Source organism: Dicentrarchus labrax, unplaced genomic scaffold (genome assembly GCF_905237075.1).
Source record: "Dicentrarchus labrax unplaced genomic scaffold, dlabrax2021, whole genome shotgun sequence".
In the NCBI taxonomy this organism is placed as follows: Eukaryota; Metazoa; Chordata; class Actinopteri; family Moronidae; genus Dicentrarchus; species Dicentrarchus labrax.
Window position 1 is genome coordinate 113563 of NW_026136714.1, and position 8895 is coordinate 122457.

Here is an 8895-nt window from a genome sequence, read left to right on the forward strand (position 1 = left end):
ATTACGGACTATTTGACGGGTCGACCACAGTATGTCAGACTGCAGGACGGTGTGTCTGACACTGTGGTCAGCAGCACTGGGGCTCCACAGGGAACTGTTCTTTCCCCCTTTCTGTTCACCCTGTACACCTCGGACTTTCAGTTCCTCTCTGAGTCCTGCCACCTGCAGAAGTTTGTGGACGATTCTGCAATTGTTGGCTGTGTCAGTGAGGGGAAGGAGGAGGAGTACAGGGGCATTGTGGACTCATCGAGTGGTGTGCAACTAACCATCAGCATCTCAACTCCACCAAGGAGCTGGTGGTGGATTTCCGCAGGAGGAAATCTGCCCCCGCACCCATCTCCATCAACAGTGTGACTGTGGATGTTGTCCAGGATTACAAATACCTTGGAGTACACCTGGATAACAAACTGAACTGGGCCAAGAACACTGAGGCTGTTTACAAGAAGGGCCAGAGTCGACTCTATTTCCTGAGGAGGCTCCGGTCATTCAACGTATGTAACATCATGCTGAGGATGTTCTACCAGTCGGTGGTAGCCAGTGCCATCTTCTTTGCTGTTGTGTGCTGGGGCAGCAGGCTGAGGGCAGCAGGCTGAGGGCAGCAGACGCTAACAAGATCAGCAGGATCACCAGGAAGGCTGGCACCGTCCTGGGGGGTCCAACTGGACTCTTTGGTGGTGGTGTCTGAGAGGAGGATGCTGTGTAAACTGCACAGTATCCTGGACAACAACGCTCACCCTCTCCACCAGCTGCTAACCTCGAGCAGAAGCACCTTCAGCAGCTGAATAACTCATCTACCTCTGGTCGCGAGAGGGACAGTGGAGACTCTGTGCCCTGAACAAATGTCACTTTATCATTTTGTAACCAATTTCACTTTATTTAGTTGTACTGTACCTTAGTTAATTTATGCTGATAACAAATGCTGCTACAATTTTTATCACTTTTACCACTGTTACCACTTTATCCAATCGCTCCTTATCACTTGCTTTGTTTGAACTTATTTTATTTCAATTTATGCTGCTAAACTGCACGGTGCATATTGTTGTATATTGTATATACTGTACCTACGTTTAACTGCAATTTTGTTGCATTTTGTCACATTTAGTTACTTGTTTCTTCTTTTCTACTTATGTTACCTGTAAGTGCTTGCATTTTGTTGCATTTAGTTAATTGTTTGACTTATTTTCTGTTAGCCTTTATTTTTATTTTATTTTATTTTATTTTATTTTAATTTAGCTTATATTTACTCTAACCCTGTAGTACTTCCCTTTACCACCTTTGTATTGAAACTGTTGCACAGTAATTTCCCTAAATAAAGCTTCTTGAATGTTAAATCTTGAATCTTGAATGTCATTATTCTGTTCTTTGTATCATAAATACCATACAGTTGTACATAATAATGCCACAGGTTGTTAAAGCTGAGACATTATTGGACACTTCAGATGCAACCACAACAACTTGATGCTCCAAACCAACAGAAATATTTGGACTCTTCACAATGAACACAGTCAGTTCTAATGAGTTAACCTTATTTAAAGAAAGCAAAGTGTCTGCCTCAGAACAACAACAGTAACTGACTGGAACAGGTATTTAATGTTACTAACAAAGTCTTATTTAGTGGGGTACACAATTAATATTAATAATATTAAAATAATGTTAGAATAATATTAAAATAATGCTAAAACAATATTAAAATAATGTTAGAATACTATTAAAAGAATGCTAAACCTATTAAAATAATGCTTAAATAATATTAAATAATATTAAAGAATGCTAAAATAAACAGCAGTCAGTGCTCTACCTGTAAACAAACACTGTTAATAATAATAATAATAATAATAATACTTCCATACGTTCCTGCTGACAGTTCTTCCTCTTTCAGTCTTTTTACCTTCAATAAAGTTCAAACAGACCCACTGTTAAAATAAAATAGAATACCTCAGGGGGCCCAAACAATAAATATCCTGCATTGAATATAAAACAGTTGCTATTAAAAAGCACAGTTTGTCTTCCCAGAGCCACAAGTGTATAAAACAGAGTCAGTGTGCAGTCTGCACCCTGCTGCCCATCAGCCTACTGATCACTGTGGCTCTCACCTGATTGGACACTTCCCCTACAGGTGTTCTAGTGCTCCTGTGCTGCTTTACTACACACCGCTCAAAGCAGTCAGTGATTTAAAGTGCAATAAGACAGAGTGCAGTGGACTGTGGAGTCCGGCTGTAAGCTGAAGACAATGTGGACCAACAGAAACAGCAGTTAGTTATTGTAGTATGTCCGTCTACACAACCTCAGTACAGTTAGTGAGGACGCCTGTAATGCTGCTCTCATTCATTGGACACAGTGAGGCTGATTAACAGCAGATAGTGACACAATCAAACACTGAACATCTGAACCCTGATTGATCACGACATATTGGTTATTATTGACTGATTATTAACATTTCTTTCCCTCCATCTTCAGCACAGTGTGTGGAAGACTTCAGCCTGGACCAGGAGACCCCCCATCCACACTTCATCTCAAGGTGGGACTCAACTACTTTGGGAGGGGCTGCTGTTTCCTCCACTGCTGGTTTCTCTGTGTGGCCGTAGAGATCCACCCGTCTGCCGGGCAGCGGATGAGACCTGGACGACTGCAGCTTGTGTTGGTTTATAGCGGCCAGGTTTCACAGCATTTAGCATTTATCCAGTTATGGTTCAAAGCTCCGAGTGTTTCGCTTCTTCCATTTTCATTGCGGATGCTTTTGGACCACGTGAGATCCAGCGGTACTCGAGTATCCCAGCATGCATTTAGAATCAACCAGCAGCAGCGATAGAGGACATGAGCCAAACACACGTAAGTTCCCATTTTTGTATGACAACTAGAGTTTCTATTAGTCCAGAAATGAAGTGAAAATAAGTTGTAAATGTTGCTCAGTGTTTTTGGAGATGGAAATACCTGTTAGCAATCCCACGAGCTCCAGCTGTCAGACCAGGTGAGCTGCTCAGGGTTCATGGTCATCCAGGTAGAACGGATTCACTCAGCAATTCAATTCAATTCAATTCAATTCAATTCAATCTTATTTGTATAGCGCCAATTCATAACAGAAGTTATCTCAGGACACTTTTCAAATAGAGCAGGTCTAGACCGAACTCTTTAAAACATTATTTACAGAGACCCAACAGTACCACCACGAGCAAGCACTTGGCGACAAGGGCAAGGAAAAACTGCCTGTTAAAAGGCAGAAACCTAGGACAGATCCTTCGGCTGTAGGTGGGTGGTCGTCTGTCTCGACCAGTTGGGGTGAGAGAGAGAGAGAGAGAGAGAGAGAGAGAGAGAGAGGCAGACAGGTCCACAGCAACAACAGTATTGGCAATGGCAATCTAGCAGGACCATGGCAGGAGGCTCCACCAGGATCAATAAGAACCTGCGAGACGAGAAAGCACAAGAACTCCGGGGAAGAAGTGAAGTTAGTAACATGCATTAATGGAACATGAATGAGTGCAGAAAGAGAGAGGCAGAGAGGAGCTCAGTGCACCATGGGAAATCCCCCGATAGTCTAGGCCTATAGCAGCATAACTAAGGGATGGTTCAGGACTCACCTGATCCAGCCCTAACTATAAGCTTTATCAAAGAGGAATGTCTTAAGCCTACTCTTGAATGTGGTGAGGGTGTCTGCCTCCCGAACCACAACTGGAAGCTGGTTCCACAGGAGAGGAGCTTGGTAACTGAAGGCTCTGGCTCCTGTTCTACTTTTAGAGACTATAGGAACCACAAGTAGCCCAGCATTCAGAGAACGTAGTGTTCTAGTGGGGCAATGGGGTACTATGAGCTCTTTAAGATATGAAGGGGCCTGACCTTGAAAAGCTTTATAGGTGAGGAGGAGGATTTTAAATTCTATTCTACATTTTACAGGGAGCCAGTGCAGAGAAGCTAGTACAGGAGAGATTCAATTTCAATTCAATTCAATTCAATTTTATTTGTATAGCGCCAATTCATAACAGAAGTTATCTCAGGACACTTTTCAAATAGAGCAGGTCTAGACCGAACTCTTTAAAACATTATTTACAGAGACCCAACAGTACCACCACGAGCAAGCACTTGGCGACAAGGGCAAGGAAAAACTGCCTGTTAAAAGGCAGAAACCTAGGACAGATCCTCCGGCTCTAGGTGGGTGGTCGTCTGTCTCGACCAGTTGGGGTGAGAGAGAGAGAGAGAGAGAGAGAGAGAGAGAGAGAGAGAGAGAGAGAGGCAGAGAGAGAGAGCGAGAGACAGACAGACAGACAGGTGCACAGCAACAACAGTATTGGCAATGGCAGTCAAGCAGGACCATGGCAGGAGGCTCCACCAGGATCAATAAGAACCTGCGAGACGAGAAAGCACAAGAACTCCGGGGAAGAAGTGGAGTTAGTAACATGCATTAAAGGGACATGAATGAGTGCAGAAAGAGAGAGGAAGAGAGTAGCTCAGTGCACCATGGGAAATCCCCCGATAGTCTAGGCCTATAGCAGCATAACTAAGGGATGGTTCAGGACTCACCTGATCCAGCCCTAACTATAAGCTTTATCAAAGAGGAATGTCTTAAGCCTACTCTTGAATGTGGAGAGGGTGTCTGCCTCCCGAACCACAACTGGAAGCTGGTTCCACAGGAGAGGAGCTTGGTAACTGAAGGCTCTGGCTCCTGTTCTACTTGAACAGATGTGATCTCTTTTTCCAGTTCCTGTCAGTACTCGTGCTGCAGCGTTCTGAATTAATTGGAGCGTTTTAATGGACTTATTGGGGCAACCTGATAATAAAGAGTTGCAGTAATCCAGCCTTGAAGTAACAAATGCATGGATTAGTTTTTCTGCATCTGTCTGTGATAGTATGTGTCTAATTTTTGTAATATTACGTAAATGAAAGAAGGCAGTCCTAGAGGTCTGCTTAATGTGGGAGTTAAAAGACAAATCCTGATCAAAGATAACTCCAAGATTCCCGACAGTGGTGCTAGAGGCCAAGTTAATGCCATCTAGAGTAACTATATCTTTAGACAGTAAGTCTCTAAGATTTCTGGGGCCAAGTACAACAATTTCGTTTTTTTTCTGAGTTTAACATCAGAAAATTGCAGGTCATCCAGGATTTTATGTCCTTAAGACATGTTTGTAATTTAGATAATTGATTAATTTCATCGGGCTTGATTGATAGATATAACTGCGTATCATCTGCATAACAGTGAAAGTTAATGGAGTGATTCCTAATAATGTTGCCTAAAGGGAGCATATATAAAGTAAATAGTATTGGTCCAAGTACAGAACCTTGTGGAACTCCATGACTAACTGTAGTATTTATTGAAGATTCATCGTTCAATTCAATTCAATTCAATTTTATTTGTATAGCGCCAATTCATAACAGAAGTTATCTCAGGACACTTTTCAAATAGAGCAGGTCTAGACCGAACTCTTTAACATTAATTACAGAGACCCAACAGTACCACCATGAGCAAGCACTTGGCGACAAGGGCAAGGAAAAACTGCCTGTTAAAAGGCAGAAACCTAGGACAGATCCTCTGGCTCTAGGTGGGTGGTCGTCTGTCTCGACCAGTTGGGGTGAGAGAGAGAGAGAGAGAGAGAGAGAGAGAGAGAGAGAGAGAGAGCGACAGACAGACAGACAGGTGCACAGCAACAACAGTATTGGCAATGGCAGTCAAGCAGGACCATGGCAGGAGGCTCCACCAGGATCCATGAGAACCTGCGAGACGAGAAAGCACAAGAACTCCGGGGAAGAAGTGGAGTTAGTAACATGCATTAAAGGGACATGAATGAGTGCAGAAAGAGAGAGGAAGGGAGGAGCTCAGTGCACCATGGGAAATCCCCCGATAGTCTAGGCCTATAGCAGCATAACTAAGGGATGGTTCAGGACTCACCTGATCCAGCCCTAACTATAAGCTTTATCAAAGAGGAATGTCTTAAGCCTACTCTTGAATGTGGTGAGGGTGTCTGCCTCCCGAACCACAACTGGAAGCTGGTTCCACAGGAGAGGAGCTTGGTAACTGAAGGCTCTGGCTCCTGTTCTACTTTTAGAGACTATAGGAACCACAAGTAGCCCAGCATTCAGAGAACGTAGTGTTCTAGTGGGGTAATAGGGTACTATGAGCTCTTTAAGATATGAAGGGGCCTGACCATGAAGAGCTTTATAGGTGAGGAGGAGTATTTTAAATTCAATTCTACATTTTATAGGGAGCCAATGCAGAGTAGCTAGTACAGGAGAGATGTGATCTCTTTTTCTAGTTCCTGTCAGTACTCGTGCTGCAGCGTTCTGAATTAATTGGAGCGTTTTAATGGACTTATTGGGGCAACCTGATAATAAAGAGTTGCAGTAATCCAGCCTTGAAGTAACAAATGCATGGATTAGTTTTTCTGCATCTGTCTGTGATAGGATGTGTCTAATTTTTCTAATATTACGTAAATGAAAGAAGGCAGTCCTAGAGGTCTGCTTTATGTGGGAGTTAAATGACAAATCCTGATCAAAGATAACTCCAAGATTCCTGACAGTGGTGCTAGAGGCCAAGTTAATGCCATCTAGAGTGACTATATCTTTAGACAATGAGTCTCTAAGGTTTTTGGGGCCAAGAACAAGAATTTCGTTTTTTTCTGAGTTTAACATCAGAAAATTGCAGGTCATCCAGGATTTTATGTCCTTAAGACATGTTTGTAATTTAGATAATTGATTAATTTCATTGGGTTTGATTGATAGATATAACTGCGTATCATCTGCATAACAGTGAAAGTTAATGGAGTGATTCCTAATAATGTTGCCTAAAGGGAGCATATATAAAGTAAATAGTATTGGTCCAAGTACAGAACCTTGTGGAACTCCATGACTAACTTTAGTATTTATGGAGGATTCATCGTTAACATGTACAAACTGAGAACGATCTGATAAGTATGACTTAAACCAGGTTAGGGCAGTTCCTTTAATGCCAATTTGATGCTCAAGTCTCTGTAAAAGAATATCATGGTCAATGGTGTCAAATGCAGCACTAAGATCTAATAATACAAGTACAGAGACAAGTCCATTGTCAGAAGCAGTCAGAAGGTCATTATTAACTTTAACCAGAGCTGTCTCTGTGCTATGATGAACTCTAAATCCTGACTGAAAATCCTCAAATAAACTATTGTTATGTAGAAAGTCACACAACTCTTTGGCGACTACTTTCTCCAGAATCTTAGAGAGGAACGGGAGGTTAGAAATCGGTCTATAGTTGGCTAAAACCCCTGGGTCAAGAGTAGACTTTTTAAGAAGGGGTTTAATTACAGCTACTTTAAAGGACTGTGGTACATATCCTGATAATAAAGAAAGATTAATCATATCCAGTAAAGAAGTGCCAATTAAGGGAACAACTTCTTTAAGCAGCCTAGTTGGGATCGGGTCTAACAGACAGGTTGATGGCTTCGATGAAGAAATGATTGAAGTTAACTGATGAAGATCGATAGCAGAAAAACAGTCTAAATATACATCTAAGTTTACATTGACAGAAGTCCCTGAACTTGGAGAGCCACTGATAACCGTTGATGGCAGTTGGTGATTAATTTTTTCTCTAATAGTAATAATTTTATTATAGAAGAAGCTCATGAAGTCATTGCTACTTAAGTTTATGGGGATATGTGGCTCGATAGAGCTGTGACTCTCTGTCAGCCTGGCTACAGTGCTTAAGAGGAACCTAGGGTTGTTCTTATTTTCTTCTATTAGTGCTGAGTAATAGGCTCCTCTGGCATTACGGAGGGCCTTTCTATAAATCTTAAGATCATCTTGCCAATTTGAGCGATATTCTGATAATTTGGAAGAGCGCCATTTCCTTTCAGATTTCCTAGCTATTTGCTTTAACTGGCGGGTTTGGTGGTTATACCAAGGTGCTAGTCTCCTATGTTTTAATAATTTCCTTTTTATAGGAGCGATAGAGTCTAATGTTGATCGTAGTGAGCCTGTAGCACTATCGACAAGATTATCAATTTCAGAGGGACTAAAGTCGTTATAGGACTCTGTTAAATTCAGACATGGCATTGAATTAAACACTGAAGGAATCTCCTCCTTAAATTTAGCTACAGCACTGTCAGATAGACATCTGCTGTAGGAAGTTTTGCCTAATGGCTTATAATCTAATAGTATGAATTCAAAAGTTATTAAATAATGGTCAGATAGGAAAGGATTATGTGGGAAGACTATTAAATGTTTAATATCAATGCCATATGATAGAACAAGGTCAAGAGTGTGATTAAAACAATGAGTTGGTTTATTTACACTCTGACAGAAGCCAATTGAGTCTATTAATGATATAAATGCGTTACTAAGGCTGTCATTGTTAACATCCACATGAATATTAAAATCACCTACAATAATTACTTTATCTGATTTAAGGACTAAACTTGATAAATATATATTCAGATATAAAATCAGAGTACGGTCCAGGAGCGCGGTACACTATAACAAATAGAACTGGCTGCAGTGTTTTCCAGGATGGGTGAGAAAGACTAAGAACAAGGCTTTCAAATGAATTATAATTTAGTTTAGGTTTAGGGTCCATTAAAACGCTCGAATCATATATGGCTGCTACTCCACCTCCTCGGCCAGAGCCTCGAGGAATGTGAGTATTAATATGACTGGGGGGGGTGGATTCATTTAGGCTAACATACTCCTCGTGGGACAACCACGTCTCAGTAAGACAAAGTAAATCAATATCATAATCTGATATTAATTCATTCACTAAAACAGCTTTAGAGGACAGAGACCTGATATTTAACAGCCCACATTTCATTCTCTTATTTTGTGCTACTGAGGAGTTGGTTTTAATTTTTATTAGATTTTTATGTTTAACTAGTTGATGGCTTCGATGAAGAAATTGTGCTATATTAAGTAGCGATGATGTGAAGATGTGTTGAAGAGAAG

At 41.3% G+C, this 8895-nt stretch overlaps 1 long non-coding RNA gene across 1 annotated transcript; it reads left to right on the forward strand.

Annotated features, from left to right (window-relative positions):
• Window positions 1-3830: 3830 nt before the first annotated feature.
• On the forward strand, window positions 3831-5630 carry LOC127376442 (uncharacterized). Its single transcript, XR_007887523.1, has 2 exons — window positions 3831-4143; window positions 5529-5630. It is a non-coding gene; the product is annotated as an uncharacterized LOC127376442 (long non-coding RNA).
• The last annotated feature ends 3265 nt before the right edge of the window (window positions 5631-8895 follow it).